A 16,608-nucleotide genomic window follows, 5' to 3' on the forward strand; every position below is an offset into this window, starting at 1 on the left:
GAGCTGACTATGTAGCCAGCCTGTTGTACTGGTCCTGCCAGCAAACAGTGCCTGGAGAATGTTTATCTGCAAGCCTACAGAAAAAATGTAGGTAACACATGCTCTCTTGGCTGGTTTTGAAACAAAATGGCCATGACTACTGTTGCTCACACTGAACTTATTGTTGCTGCATATTAACCATGTTTGAAGTGCCCGTGACAGATAAACACACACATAATGAAACATGGGTCCCCAAGGGCTGTTATGGTAGGCATTACGCTGCTTGATTCCCAGGACAGCTACATGTCTTCAATCGTGATGCCACAGTTAGACAAAATGAATGCTAAACTTGATGGACCCGGATGGTATTCACTGAGTTCTGAAAAAACTCAGGGACAAAATAGCAGAATTAGTAACAGAAGTGTGTTACCTCTTGCCAAAATTACACTTGAATAGTGTGATCCAATGCCATAATCAATAATTAAAAGATGGTTCGGGGGGGTCCATGGACCTATAGTCCTGTGAACCCAATATCTGTACTGAGCAATTAGTGGAGAGTATAGCAAGGGACATCACTAAGGAACTTCTGGACCTTTCTGGGAAAAGTCACCATAGCTTTTGTAAAGAGAAGTCTGGGTTTAACAATGTTGTGGAGTTCTTGGAAGAGGCCAGTCACATGTGGAGATAAGGGTGATCCAGCAGATCCAGTCTACCTGGATTTCCAAAAGGCTTTTGGCAAAATTCCGTATCAAAGGCTTTTAAAGAGAACTAAGCAGCCACAGAATAAGGTCCTCTCATGGAAAAGTAACTAATTACAAGAAAAGAAACAAAGGGTGGCAGAAAAATGGTTGGCTTTCACAATGCAGGGAACTCACCAGTGTGGTGCTGTACCTGTACTGTTCTGCATATTCATAAATGGTCTGAAGAGGGTTGAGCAGTGAAGAATGAAAGTTTGCTGATGACACAAAGTTAGTCAAGATAGTAAGTACTTAGGCAGGCTGCAAAGAATTGCAGAAGAACCTTTTAAGACTGACTGAGCAATGAATTGACAGATTAATTGAGTATAAATAGCTGTAAAGTGAGGTGCATGGGGAAAAACATCCTAGCTTAACATACAGAACTGTGGCTTGCAAAATGACTGTAACCACTCAGGAGCAAGATGTTATAGTTACAAGCAGCTGCATGAAAACATCAACTCAATGCTCAGGAGCAGGAAAAAAATAAAATAAAATTGAATGTTAGGGGCTATTGGGAAAATAACAGGGAGCAAACCAGAAGTCATCACTGTACCATCCATGGCTTGAATACTGTGTGTAGCTTGGTGACTGTGTATGGGAATATGAAAGTCTCAGAGAAAGGAAACAGGATTATGATGTGTTGAATAGTGTCTGTACTGGAAGGACTGAATTGGCTAGGACTCCTCAACCTCGAAAGTAGCTGAGAGAGAGGGAATATGATACTGGCCTAAAAAATTGCAAGTGGCATGGACAAGGTAGTTAGGGACTTGTTCACATCCTCTTCCCCTTTAAGAACCAGGGGCTAACAAATGAGGATAGTGGATCCTGGTTCAAAGCAAATATAATGAGGTTGATTTTCACAGTGAGACATCCAACAGGCATTAGTAAATAGACCAGCCACATTGTTGTCCCTAAATCAGGGCTCTTCACCCAATGTGCAAAACACCAATCAACACACTAAGTCGAGATATTTGTCTTTATTGCCAGTCTGCAGAGTGGGGTGTCGGGCATTTAACATCAGCCAGCACACCTTTTGGAAGTACATGGGGTCTTTTATACATAACCGTAACAAAGAAGAAATCACACTAAAATACCCGATTGGTTACATGTGCAAAAGTTCATCCATGCATGCCCTAATTTTAGTTTGGTTCATTTTATTAAGGTGGGCTTACATTTACATCTAAAGTCTCCTCCTAGGGGTGTATTTTTTAATATTACAATTACCAAAGGTAACTGTTGCGTCAAGAGAGGCTTTGGAAGGTACCCAGCTTCTTCAATGCTGTGTTTTTCTTGAAATTGTAAATCTAAGTCTAATGTCTAAGTCACCTCCAGCAATTACTCCACAGTAACTAGAGGTTGTACCTTTATCCTATCAGCTACCACTAAGTTACTGTTTAACTTTGCATCCTGCTACAGCTCCTACTTGGAAAATAGCTAGCTCTAAGGAATGTAATTGCAACTTTTTGTTTTGGGGACTTTCCATTCTCATCGTCATGGTATCAGGACAGACTGTTATGGTTGCCTTAGCCCCTTGACATCAACATCAGACTTAAGGAAACCCTCATGCTGAAAATAGCTTGATGTTGGGAGTACTGTGGGGGATATGATATGTGCCTGCACTATTTTTACTCCTCCCTTGGTACCTGCCTGTAACTACTTTTTTGTTGCTGTTACACTCTTTGAGTTTGTGGCAGTGTGCTCCCCCCCACCTGACCTTTTCCCATAACCCTGCTCAAGCGATAACCACCAGTGGTGTTCATGATGGATGTGTCTGGTTGTGATGGATGCATCCAGCTCAAAGTTGATTTGGGGGAGACAGATAACAACACAATAGCCAAGGGCTAATTTATGGCAATGTGTCCACCTAACCACAGTGCTGGTCAATGTCTGACTCAGGCCAAATTTGGAAGAAACTAACATCTGCAGTCAGTATGCAAATATGACTATGAGTCAATCATCTTACCCCCATAAATAGTGAGCAGCCCAAGAGCCCTTTGAGCTCTCCTGCACGGCAGCGGGCTGCACACCAGGATCTCCCCTTGAGTAGGGATGCCTCTCAAGGTTACTCCTCGAGGTTGAGAAATTCCTTGCCACAACAGATTCTCAGTAAGTGACTAATAGCATGCTAAGCTTTGAAATCTTACCTAAGTGATATAAAGGACTGATTGCGCATATATAATACTTGAGACATAAACCGTTGACCAAGTCTGGGACTAGGATTGGATCCAGCTGCACCTAGACTCCTCCCTGAGGAAGGAGTTCAGAAAGCAAGGGGGTCCTTTCTGAACCTCATAACTCAACAGGAGGGTCTCCTTGACAGTTTTGTCTGACCCTGTCCTCTATGCAGTAAATAATCAAGTGTACCTTGCTATTGAATCTTGTTAAATCACTGTCGCATTTACCATTGAACTTTGTTAAATCACTGTTTATATCAATAAAGTATATTTTTGCTTCCCTCTCACTCCATCCGTGACAGAGTTACAGATTAATCCTTCTCAGCAGCAGCTTTTCTCACAGGTGCCAATGAGCTTAGCTCCTCCAGCCTTCATTTGTCTCCTTTTCTGAACTTCAGAGCGCATTTCAACAGTCCCATAGCATAGCACTCACATGGTGCAAAGCAACAAACTTCCCTGGCCACATCTTATGTGCATCTGGTATATTGACCAGGTACCCTGTGCAGCAGTCCTGATGTTTTTTGACATGTTCCTTGACACCTCACTGTCTTGCAGACCTCCAAAGCCATGAGTGAGCAGATTACACTGGCTGAGCTGGATGGACCCTTGGTCTGAGCCAGCAGAGCCATTCCTACAGTCATGGGTGGAGGCTTGCTCCCCACTGCTTAGGAGGTTAGGCAGAGGCCTCACAACTCCTGTGCTACAACTTGCTTTGTAGTTGCACAGTGTAAGATGGTATTGGCAGTGAAAGACGCAGTCTGCCCCTTTCCCTTGTGCTGAGCTGAGAGCTCATCCAGCAAACCAGCCAGAAGCTGTTCCAAGTCAAAAGTAACATTTCCTCCCTCCCTTTTCCTGGTTTAACCCAGGATTCATCCAATCTACCACAAGGTCACACATGCTTGTGACAGGAACAGTGTGATCAAGCAGTCAGGGTAGAGGAAAGACTAGTCTACCTCTTTCAGCTGCAGCATGTGCTTGAGCTGTTTGTGAAACCATGACACTGTGCACATAAATTACACCAATTTCCCACTCTCCAATGCTTTCATAGATGTTGCACTGATTATTTTTGTAGCATCCAAACTTTAAGTCAGCCATAGGTGGGGAGGGTTTTTTGTATCTTTTGGTGTTTGAATTGCAAAGTTGGCACTCTCACTGTTCAGGAGTATATATATTGTTAGCTGAAGATGACCACCTTTATACCAATCAATCTTGCCTAAGGGTATAGTCCCAAAAAAGGTTAAGCAGCCAATTCCAGCCTCCTGGGTTACATGTTCTTGCCTTATGTCCTGGTTTCGGCTGGGATAGAGTTAATTTTCTTCCTAGCAGCAGGCATAGTGCTGTGGTTTGGACTTAGTAGGAGAAGAATGTTGATAACAGGCTGATGTTTTTAGTTGTTGCTGAGTACTGCTTATGCCAGTCAAGGACTTTTTCAGCTTCCCATGCTCTGCCAGGCGCACAAGAAACTGGGAGGGGGCATAGCCAGAATAGTTGATCCAAACTGACCAAAGGGCTATTCCATACCATATGACGTCATGCTCAGTATATAAACTGGGGGGGGGTGGCCAGGGAGCAGCGATCGCTGCTCGGGAACTGTCTGGGTATCGGTCGGCGGGTGGTGAGCAATTGCATTGGGCATCACTTGCTTCGTGTATCATTATTATTATTATCATTATTATACTGTTACTATTAGCATTACTATTTTTCTTTATTTCAATTATTAAACTGTTCTTATCTCAACCCAGGAGTGTTTCTCACTCTTACTCCTCCGATTCTCTCCCCCATCCCATCGGGGTAGGGGCAGTGAGTGAGCGGCTGCGTGGTGCTTAGTTGCTGGCTCGGGCCAAACCACGACAGTCCTTTTTTGGCGCCCAACGTGGGGCCTGAAGGGTTTGAGATAACAACAGATTAACCAGAGTGTATTAAGGAGTCTGTTAACAGTTGCCGGTCACGATATTAGTTCTTCTGATCTGCACCATGTTCTTTTTTTTGCAGCACGCGTTAAAGCTTGCTGTCAGTTTGTGTAGTGTGCTATGCTCTGCAGTGATTCATGATCTTTTGCTTGGGAGGCTCCTTATCAAAGCCCTGACCTTGAGCATTCTTTGGTATTTGGGTTTCATACAGAAGTCACTACTGTACTTCGGGTACTACCTCATAGAGAGAGTTAGCAATTATACTTCTTACTCTGAGAGGCTTGTTGTGGAGGAAATACAGAATGGCACCTTTGCTGCTTTCTTCTATGATGTTTCCTCCTTCATTACAACAACTTTCCAGTATCTTGAACACCCCTGGGCAGTTAAGATACTTCTATTGATACTTCTTGGGAATGTTGTTTCCGTTTTGATAAAGGTCAGTAAGCAGTTTAAAAATATCATCCAGAGATCTACCCCAAGGCTGGATAGTTATGAGTGGCAGGGTGTGTGGGATCGTATGCGCAAGTACCTAGGGCAGTGGGGACCTCCAGTGTTTTGGAACTTCACCCCGAACAAGTGCAGAATCCTGAAGAATTAGTAAAGTATTTGGAAGAAGTATGTTGTCACCCTGGTAGCTCCAGAGAGACACAAATCATTGCAACATGCTGGGGACTGGCCCATGCCTATCGAGCCGTGGTCAACACTAATCAGTACCCTCAAAAGAAAGAGAAGGTCTCTGGATCTGATGACAAAACAACAAGCACTGTGGCTACTCAAACCCCCACTACAGGCCCTGCGGCTACTCCAACCCCCACTACAGGCCTTGCAGCTACTCAAACCCCTGCCCCAGGCACTGTGGCTACTCCAGCCACAGCCATGAGCACTGCGGCTACTCAAACCACAGCCATGGGCACTGCGGCTACTCAAACCCCAGTGACAGACACTGCGGCTAAACCAGAGAACCAACCTGCGCCGGTATCAGTTGCCCCTATACAGAAGAAAAAATACACGAGGAAATCAGTTCGTTTAGTAAGGGATGAAGATGAACCAGGGCCATCACGAGAACCAGAGGAGGAAGAACCCATAAATGAGATGGTGACCACCCGATCCCTATCCCTGAGTGAGCTGCGAGATATGCGAAAAGATTTCGGTCGTCATCCAGGCGAGCACATCATCACCTGGCTGCTCCGATGCTGGGATAACGGGGCCAGTAGCCTGGATTTAGAGGGTAGGGAAGCCAAGCAGCTTGGATCCCTTTCCAGGGAAGGGGGCATTGACAAAGCAATTGGAAAAGGGGCAAAACCGCTCAGCCTCTGGAGGTGACTTCTGTCAAACGTGAAGGAAAGGTATCACTTCAAGGAGGATGTTTTATACCGCCCAAGCAAATGGACCACCGTAGAGAAAGGTATCCAGTACCTGAGGGAATTAGGCGTGCTGGAGGTGATTTACAGTGACCTGAACAATGAGCAGTTACCCAAAGATCCAGATGAAGTCAGGTGCACACAACCCATGTGGCGGAAGGTGGTACGGAGCGCACCAGCATCGTATTCCAACTCGTTGGCAATACTAGCCTGGAAAGACGATGAGGCACCAACGGTGGATGAAGTGGCTAGACAACTCCGGGACTACGAAGAAAGGCTCTCTTCCTCCCTACGGGCCTGTGTCTCGGCTGTGGAAAAACTGTCTGAAAAAATGTGCCAAGAGGTCCAACAACTCAGAGAGGATAAGTCCTACTCTCCACCTGTATGGACCAATATCTCAGCTATTAGAGTCAATGTTCTTTTGCTCAAGAGAGTGGCAGAAGCACCCCATTGTGACTGGCCCAGACGCTCCGTGCATCCTTGGCATAGACTACCTCAGGAGAGGGTATTTCAAGGACCCAAAAGGGTACCGGGGGGCTTTTGGTATAGCTGCCTTGGAAACGGAGGAAATTAAACAGTTGTCCACCTTGCCCGGTCTCTCAGAGGACCCTTCTATTGTGGGGTTGCTGAAGGTTGAGGAACAACAGGTGCCGATTGCTACCACAACTGTGCACAGGCGGCAATATCGCACCAACCGAGACTCCCTGATTCCCATCCATAACCTCATTCGTCGACTAGAGAGCCAGGGAGTGATCAGCAAGACTCGCTCACCCTTTAACAGTCCCATATGGCCAGTGCGAAAGTCTAATGGGGAGTGGAGACTGACAGTGGACTATCGTGGCCTGAACGAAGTTACACCGCCGCTGAGTGCTGCCGTGCCAGACATGCTAGAACTTCAATATGAACTGGAGTCAAAGGCAGCTAAGTGGTATGCCACAATTGATATTGCTAATGCATTTTTCTCCATCCCTTTGGCAGCAGAGTGCAGGCCCCAGTTTGCTTTTACCTGGAGGGGTGTTCAGTACACCTGGAACCGACTGCCCCAGGGGTGGAAGCACAGCCCCACCATTTGCCATGGACTGATCCAGACGGCACTGGAACAGGGTGAAGCTCCAGAACATCTGCAATACATTGATGACATCATTGTGTGGGGCAACACAGCAGAAGAGGTTTTTGAGAAGGGAAAGAAAATAGTCCAAATCCTTCTGAAGGCTGGTTTTGCCATAAAACAGAGTAAGGTCAAGGGACCTGCACAGGAGATCCAGTTTTTAGGAATAAAATGGCAAGATGGACGTCATCAGATCCCAATGGATGTGATCAACAAAATAACAGCTATGTCCCCACCAACTAGCAAAAAGGAAACACAAGCTTTCTTAGGCGTTGTGGGTTTTTGGAGAATGCATATTCCAAATTACAGCCAGATCGTAAGCCCTCTCTATCAAGTGTCCCGGAAGAAGAACGATTTCAAATGGGGCCCTGAGCAACAACAAGCCTTTGAACAAATTAAACGTGAGATAGTTCATGCAGTAGCCCTTGGGCCAGTCCGGGCAGGGCACGATATTAAAAATGTGCTCTACACTGCAGCCGGGGAGAATGGCCCTACCTGGAGCCTCTGGCAGAAAGCACCAGGGGAGACTCGAGGTCGACCCCTAGGGTTTTGGAGTCGGGAATACAGAGGATTCGAAGCCCGCTATCCTCCAACTGAGAAGGAGATACTGGCAGCATATGAAGGGGTTCGAGCTGCTTCAGAAGTGGTTGGTACTGAAGCCCAGCTCCTGCTGGCACCCCGACTGCCGGTGTTGGGCTGGATGTTCAAAGGGAGGGTCCCCTCTGCACATCATGCAACTGATGCTACGTGGAGTAAGTGGGTTGCATTGATCACACAACGGGCTCGAATAGGAAACCCCAGTCGCCCAGGAATCTTGGAAGTGATCATGCACTGGCCAGAAGGAAAAAACCTTAGAATATCACCAGAGGAGGAGGTGACACGTGCTGAAGAGGCCCCACTGTATAATAAATTGCCAGAAAATGAAAAGCAATATGCCCTGTTCACTGATGGGTCCTGTCGTCTTGTGGGAAAGCATCGGAGGTGGAAAGCTGCTGTACGGAGTCCTATACGACAAGTGGCAGAAACTGCTGAAGGAGAAGGGGAGTCGAGTCAGTTTGCAGAGGTGAAAGCCATTCAGATGGCTTTAGATATTGCTGAAAGAGAAAAGTGGCCAGTCCTTTATCTCTATACTGACTCATGGATGGTGGCAAATGCCCTGTGGGGGTGGCTGCAGCAATGGAAGCAGAGCAACTGGCAGCGCAGAGGCAAACCCATCTGGGCTGCCCCATTGTGGCAAGATATTGCTGCCCGGGTAGAGAACCTGGTTGTAAAAGTCCATCACATAGATGCTCATGTACCTAAGAGTCAGGCCACTGAAGAACATCAAAACAACCAGCAAGTAGATCAGGCTGCTAAGATTGAAGTGGCTCAGGTGGATTTGGACTGGCAACATAAGGGTGAATTATTTATAGTTCGGTGGGCCCATGACGCCTCAGGCCATCAAGGAAGGGATGCAACGTATAAATGGGCTCGTGATCGAGGGGTGGACTTAACTATGGACAGTATTGCACAGGTTATTCATGAGTGTGAAACATGCGCTGCAATCAAGCAAGCCAAGCAGTTCAAGCCCCTCGGGTATAGTGAACGATGGCTGAAATATAAATATGGGGAGGCCTGGCAGATTGATTACATCACGCTCCCACACACCCGCCAAGGCAAGCGCCATGTGCTCACCATGGTGGAAGCAACCACCGGATGGCTGCAAACATATCCCATGCCCCATGCCACCGCCCGGAACTCTACCCTGGGCCTTGAAAAGCAAGTCCTGTGGTGACATGGCACCCCAGAAAGAATCGAGTCAGACAACGGGACTCATTTCCGAAACAACCTCATAGACACCTGGGCCAAAGAGCACGGCATTGAGTGGGTGTATCACATCCCTTACCATGCACCAGCCTCCGGGAAAATTGAGCGATATAATGGATTGTTAAAGACTACCCTGAGAGCAATGGGTGGTGGGACGTTTAAACATTGGGATATGCATTTAGCAAAAGCCACCTGGTTAGTTAACACCAGGGGATCTGCCAATCGAGCTGGCCCTGCCCAATCAACACTTTTACGTACTGTAGAAGGAGATAAAGTTCCTGTAGTGCACATGAAAAATATGCTGGGGAAGACAGTCTGGGTTACTTCCCCCTCGGGCAAAGGCAAACCCATTCGTGGGATTGCTTTTGCTCAAGGACCTGGGTGCACTTGGTGGGTGATGCGAAAGGATGGGGAAGTCCAATGTGTACCTCAAGGGAATTTGATTTTGGGCGAAAACAGCCAATGAACTGAATTGTATGATATTAATTGCTTTATAATACTGTATGTTATCTCTTAACTGTATGTTATCTCTTAACTGCATGTTAATATAATAATATAGTAGGTTAATATTAAGTATATAATACTGTGTATTCTGATTGCTATATGCCACATCAATGGTATTGCAGTAAGAATTGCCCAGCTTAATGAAAATGAACTTTGATGAAACCATGTTGGAATGAGAACTGACTTCAGCATGCAACAGTCCAACATTGCACACCACCTCTCCTGCTCTGAAAGACTGTGATGACAGATGGAACCCAAAGTCATGGGCTAAATGAACTCAATGGACATTTTAGAGGGATGGGCCATAGACGAAGGGAATGATATCTGTGTGTATATCAAGATAGGGAAAGCGGTGGTGATTAATTGGAACACATTGGAAAGGGGAGGGCCTGTGCATGACGTAGATGGTATAGAATAAGGGGTGGATACTGTCCTGGTTTCGGCTGGGATAGAGTTAATTTTCTTCCTAGCAGCAGGCATAGTGCTGTGGTTTGGACTTAGTAGGAGAAGAATGTTGATAACAGGCTGATGTTTTTAGTTGTTGCTGAGTACTGCTTATGCCAGTCAAGGACTTTTTCAGCTTCCCATGCTCTGCCAGGCGCACAAGAAACTGGGAGGGGGCATAGCCAGAATAGTTGATCCAAACTGACCAAAGGGCTATTCCATACCATATGACGTCATGCTCAGTATATAAACTGGGGGGGGGTGGCCAGGGAGCAGCGATCGCTGCTCGGGAACTGTCTGGGTATCGGTCGGCGGGTGGTGAGCAATTGCATTGGGCATCACTTGCTTCGTGTATCATTATTATTATTATCATTATTATACTGTTACTATTAGCATTACTATTTTTCTTTATTTCAATTATTAAACTGTTCTTATCTCAACCCAGGAGTGTTTCTCACTCTTACTCCTCCGATTCTCTCCCCCATCCCATCGGGGTAGGGGCAGTGAGTGAGCGGCTGCGTGGTGCTTAGTTGCTGGCTCGGGCCAAACCACGACAGTCCTTTTTTGGCGCCCAACGTGGGGCCTGAAGGGTTTGAGATAACAACAGATTAACCAGAGTGTATTAAGGAGTCTGTTAACAGTTGCCGGTCACGATATTAGTTCTTCTGATCTGCACCATGTTCTTTTTTTTGCAGCACGCGTTAAAGCTTGCTGTCAGTTTGTGTAGTGTGCTATGCTCTGCAGTGATTCATGATCTTTTGCTTGGGAGGCTCCTTATCAAAGCCCTGACCTTGAGCATTCTTTGGTATTTGGGTTTCATACAGAAGTCACTACTGTACTTCGGGTACTACCTCATAGAGAGAGTTAGCAATTATACTTCTTACTCTGAGAGGCTTGTTGTGGAGGAAATACAGAATGGCACCTTTGCTGCTTTCTTCTATGATGTTTCCTCCTTCATTACAACAACTTTCCAGTATCTTGAACACCCCTGGGCAGTTAAGATACTTCTATTGATACTTCTTGGGAATGTTGTTTCCGTTTTGATAAAGGTCAGTAAGCAGTTTAAAAATATCATCCAGAGATCTACCCCAAGGCTGGATAGTTATGAGTGGCAGGGTGTGTGGGATCGTATGCGCAAGTACCTAGGGCAGTGGGGACCTCCAGTGTTTTGGAACTTCACCCCGAACAAGTGCAGAATCCTGAAGAATTAGTAAAGTATTTGGAAGAAGTATGTTGTCACCCTGGTAGCTCCAGAGAGACACAAATCATTGCAACATGCTGGGGACTGGCCCATGCCTATCGAGCCGTGGTCAACACTAATCAGTACCCTCAAAAGAAAGAGAAGGTCTCTGGATCTGATGACAAAACAACAAGCACTGTGGCTACTCAAACCCCCACTACAGGCCCTGCGGCTACTCCAACCCCCACTACAGGCCTTGCAGCTACTCAAACCCCTGCCCCAGGCACTGTGGCTACTCCAGCCACAGCCATGAGCACTGCGGCTACTCAAACCACAGCCATGGGCACTGCGGCTACTCAAACCCCAGTGACAGACACTGCGGCTAAACCAGAGAACCAACCTGCGCCGGTATCAGTTGCCCCTATACAGAAGAAAAAATACACGAGGAAATCAGTTCGTTTAGTAAGGGATGAAGATGAACCAGGGCCATCACGAGAACCAGAGGAGGAAGAACCCATAAATGAGATGGTGACCACCCGATCCCTATCCCTGAGTGAGCTGCGAGATATGCGAAAAGATTTCGGTCGTCATCCAGGCGAGCACATCATCACCTGGCTGCTCCGATGCTGGGATAACGGGGCCAGTAGCCTGGATTTAGAGGGTAGGGAAGCCAAGCAGCTTGGATCCCTTTCCAGGGAAGGGGGCATTGACAAAGCAATTGGAAAAGGGGCAAAACCGCTCAGCCTCTGGAGGTGACTTCTGTCAAACGTGAAGGAAAGGTATCACTTCAAGGAGGATGTTTTATACCGCCCAAGCAAATGGACCACCGTAGAGAAAGGTATCCAGTACCTGAGGGAATTAGGCGTGCTGGAGGTGATTTACAGTGACCTGAACAATGAGCAGTTACCCAAAGATCCAGATGAAGTCAGGTGCACACAACCCATGTGGCGGAAGGTGGTACGGAGCGCACCAGCATCGTATTCCAACTCGTTGGCAATACTAGCCTGGAAAGACGATGAGGCACCAACGGTGGATGAAGTGGCTAGACAACTCCGGGACTACGAAGAAAGGCTCTCTTCCTCCCTACGGGCCTGTGTCTCGGCTGTGGAAAAACTGTCTGAAAAAATGTGCCAAGAGGTCCAACAACTCAGAGAGGATAAGTCCTACTCTCCACCTGTATGGACCAATATCTCAGCTATTAGAGTCAATGTTCTTTTGCTCAAGAGAGTGGCAGAAGCACCCCATTGTGACTGGCCCAGACGCTCCGTGCATCCTTGGCATAGACTACCTCAGGAGAGGGTATTTCAAGGACCCAAAAGGGTACCGGGGGGCTTTTGGTATAGCTGCCTTGGAAACGGAGGAAATTAAACAGTTGTCCACCTTGCCCGGTCTCTCAGAGGACCCTTCTATTGTGGGGTTGCTGAAGGTTGAGGAACAACAGGTGCCGATTGCTACCACAACTGTGCACAGGCGGCAATATCGCACCAACCGAGACTCCCTGATTCCCATCCATAACCTCATTCGTCGACTAGAGAGCCAGGGAGTGATCAGCAAGACTCGCTCACCCTTTAACAGTCCCATATGGCCAGTGCGAAAGTCTAATGGGGAGTGGAGACTGACAGTGGACTATCGTGGCCTGAACGAAGTTACACCGCCGCTGAGTGCTGCCGTGCCAGACATGCTAGAACTTCAATATGAACTGGAGTCAAAGGCAGCTAAGTGGTATGCCACAATTGATATTGCTAATGCATTTTTCTCCATCCCTTTGGCAGCAGAGTGCAGGCCCCAGTTTGCTTTTACCTGGAGGGGTGTTCAGTACACCTGGAACCGACTGCCCCAGGGGTGGAAGCACAGCCCCACCATTTGCCATGGACTGATCCAGACGGCACTGGAACAGGGTGAAGCTCCAGAACATCTGCAATACATTGATGACATCATTGTGTGGGGCAACACAGCAGAAGAGGTTTTTGAGAAGGGAAAGAAAATAGTCCAAATCCTTCTGAAGGCTGGTTTTGCCATAAAACAGAGTAAGGTCAAGGGACCTGCACAGGAGATCCAGTTTTTAGGAATAAAATGGCAAGATGGACGTCATCAGATCCCAATGGATGTGATCAACAAAATAACAGCTATGTCCCCACCAACTAGCAAAAAGGAAACACAAGCTTTCTTAGGCGTTGTGGGTTTTTGGAGAATGCATATTCCAAATTACAGCCAGATCGTAAGCCCTCTCTATCAAGTGTCCCGGAAGAAGAACGATTTCAAATGGGGCCCTGAGCAACAACAAGCCTTTGAACAAATTAAACGTGAGATAGTTCATGCAGTAGCCCTTGGGCCAGTCCGGGCAGGGCACGATATTAAAAATGTGCTCTACACTGCAGCCGGGGAGAATGGCCCTACCTGGAGCCTCTGGCAGAAAGCACCAGGGGAGACTCGAGGTCGACCCCTAGGGTTTTGGAGTCGGGAATACAGAGGATTCGAAGCCCGCTATCCTCCAACTGAGAAGGAGATACTGGCAGCATATGAAGGGGTTCGAGCTGCTTCAGAAGTGGTTGGTACTGAAGCCCAGCTCCTGCTGGCACCCCGACTGCCGGTGTTGGGCTGGATGTTCAAAGGGAGGGTCCCCTCTGCACATCATGCAACTGATGCTACGTGGAGTAAGTGGGTTGCATTGATCACACAACGGGCTCGAATAGGAAACCCCAGTCGCCCAGGAATCTTGGAAGTGATCATGCACTGGCCAGAAGGAAAAAACCTTAGAATATCACCAGAGGAGGAGGTGACACGTGCTGAAGAGGCCCCACTGTATAATAAATTGCCAGAAAATGAAAAGCAATATGCCCTGTTCACTGATGGGTCCTGTCGTCTTGTGGGAAAGCATCGGAGGTGGAAAGCTGCTGTACGGAGTCCTATACGACAAGTGGCAGAAACTGCTGAAGGAGAAGGGGAGTCGAGTCAGTTTGCAGAGGTGAAAGCCATTCAGATGGCTTTAGATATTGCTGAAAGAGAAAAGTGGCCAGTCCTTTATCTCTATACTGACTCATGGATGGTGGCAAATGCCCTGTGGGGGTGGCTGCAGCAATGGAAGCAGAGCAACTGGCAGCGCAGAGGCAAACCCATCTGGGCTGCCCCATTGTGGCAAGATATTGCTGCCCGGGTAGAGAACCTGGTTGTAAAAGTCCATCACATAGATGCTCATGTACCTAAGAGTCAGGCCACTGAAGAACATCAAAACAACCAGCAAGTAGATCAGGCTGCTAAGATTGAAGTGGCTCAGGTGGATTTGGACTGGCAACATAAGGGTGAATTATTTATAGTTCGGTGGGCCCATGACGCCTCAGGCCATCAAGGAAGGGATGCAACGTATAAATGGGCTCGTGATCGAGGGGTGGACTTAACTATGGACAGTATTGCACAGGTTATTCATGAGTGTGAAACATGCGCTGCAATCAAGCAAGCCAAGCAGTTCAAGCCCCTCGGGTATAGTGAACGATGGCTGAAATATAAATATGGGGAGGCCTGGCAGATTGATTACATCACGCTCCCACACACCCGCCAAGGCAAGCGCCATGTGCTCACCATGGTGGAAGCAACCACCGGATGGCTGCAAACATATCCCATGCCCCATGCCACCGCCCGGAACTCTACCCTGGGCCTTGAAAAGCAAGTCCTGTGGTGACATGGCACCCCAGAAAGAATCGAGTCAGACAACGGGACTCATTTCCGAAACAACCTCATAGACACCTGGGCCAAAGAGCACGGCATTGAGTGGGTGTATCACATCCCTTACCATGCACCAGCCTCCGGGAAAATTGAGCGATATAATGGATTGTTAAAGACTACCCTGAGAGCAATGGGTGGTGGGACGTTTAAACATTGGGATATGCATTTAGCAAAAGCCACCTGGTTAGTTAACACCAGGGGATCTGCCAATCGAGCTGGCCCTGCCCAATCAACACTTTTACGTACTGTAGAAGGAGATAAAGTTCCTGTAGTGCACATGAAAAATATGCTGGGGAAGACAGTCTGGGTTACTTCCCCCTCGGGCAAAGGCAAACCCATTCGTGGGATTGCTTTTGCTCAAGGACCTGGGTGCACTTGGTGGGTGATGCGAAAGGATGGGGAAGTCCAATGTGTACCTCAAGGGAATTTGATTTTGGGCGAAAACAGCCAATGAACTGAATTGTATGATATTAATTGCTTTATAATACTGTATGTTATCTCTTAACTGTATGTTATCTCTTAACTGCATGTTAATATAATAATATAGTAGGTTAATATTAAGTATATAATACTGTGTATTCTGATTGCTATATGCCACATCAATGGTATTGCAGTAAGAATTGCCCAGCTTAATGAAAATGAACTTTGATGAAACCATGTTGGAATGAGAACTGACTTCAGCATGCAACAGTCCAACATTGCACACCACCTCTCCTGCTCTGAAAGACTGTGATGACAGATGGAACCCAAAGTCATGGGCTAAATGAACTCAATGGACATTTTAGAGGGATGGGCCATAGACGAAGGGAATGATATCTGTGTGTATATCAAGATAGGGAAAGCGGTGGTGATTAATTGGAACACATTGGAAAGGGGAGGGCCTGTGCATGACGTAGATGGTATAGAATAAGGGGTGGATACTGTCCTGGTTTCGGCTGGGATAGAGTTAATTTTCTTCCTAGCAGCAGGCATAGTGCTGTGGTTTGGACTTAGTAGGAGAAGAATGTTGATAACAGGCTGATGTTTTTAGTTGTTGCTGAGTACTGCTTATGCCAGTCAAGGACTTTTTCAGCTTCCCATGCTCTGCCAGGCGCACAAGAAACTGGGAGGGGGCATAGCCAGAATAGTTGATCCAAACTGACCAAAGGGCTATTCCATACCATATGACGTCATGCTCAGTATATAAACTGGGGGGGGGTGGCCAGGGAGCAGCGATCGCTGCTCGGGAACTGTCTGGGTATTGGTCGGCGGGTGGTGAGCAATTGCATTGTGCATCACTTGCTTCGTGTATCATTATTATTATTATCATTATTATACTGTTACTATTAGCATTACTATTTTACTTTATTTCAATTATTAAACTGTTCTTATCTCAACCCAGGAGTGTTTCTCACTCTCACTCCTCCGATTCTCTCCCCCATCCCATCGGGGTAGGGGGAGTGAGCGAGCGGCTGCGTGGTGCTTAGTTGCTGGTTGGGGTTAAACCACGACACCTTATCACTATCTGTCTGCACAGGCATACAATTGCCAATTCAGGGAATTGATTCAAATTTCTTTAATAAATCATTTTCAGTAGTGCTAGTTGTCTGTTGAATCAGTTCCCTAACATGCTTTGCTGCTCCGCTGCATAACCACCAGTGCTTGAGAAAGGAAGGGAAGAAAAACTGGGTTGCGGCAAGCCAATT

The sequence above is a fragment of the Pelecanus crispus genome, chromosome W (assembly GCF_030463565.1).
Source record: "Pelecanus crispus isolate bPelCri1 chromosome W, bPelCri1.pri, whole genome shotgun sequence".
Taxonomy (NCBI): Eukaryota; Metazoa; Chordata; class Aves; order Pelecaniformes; family Pelecanidae; genus Pelecanus; species Pelecanus crispus.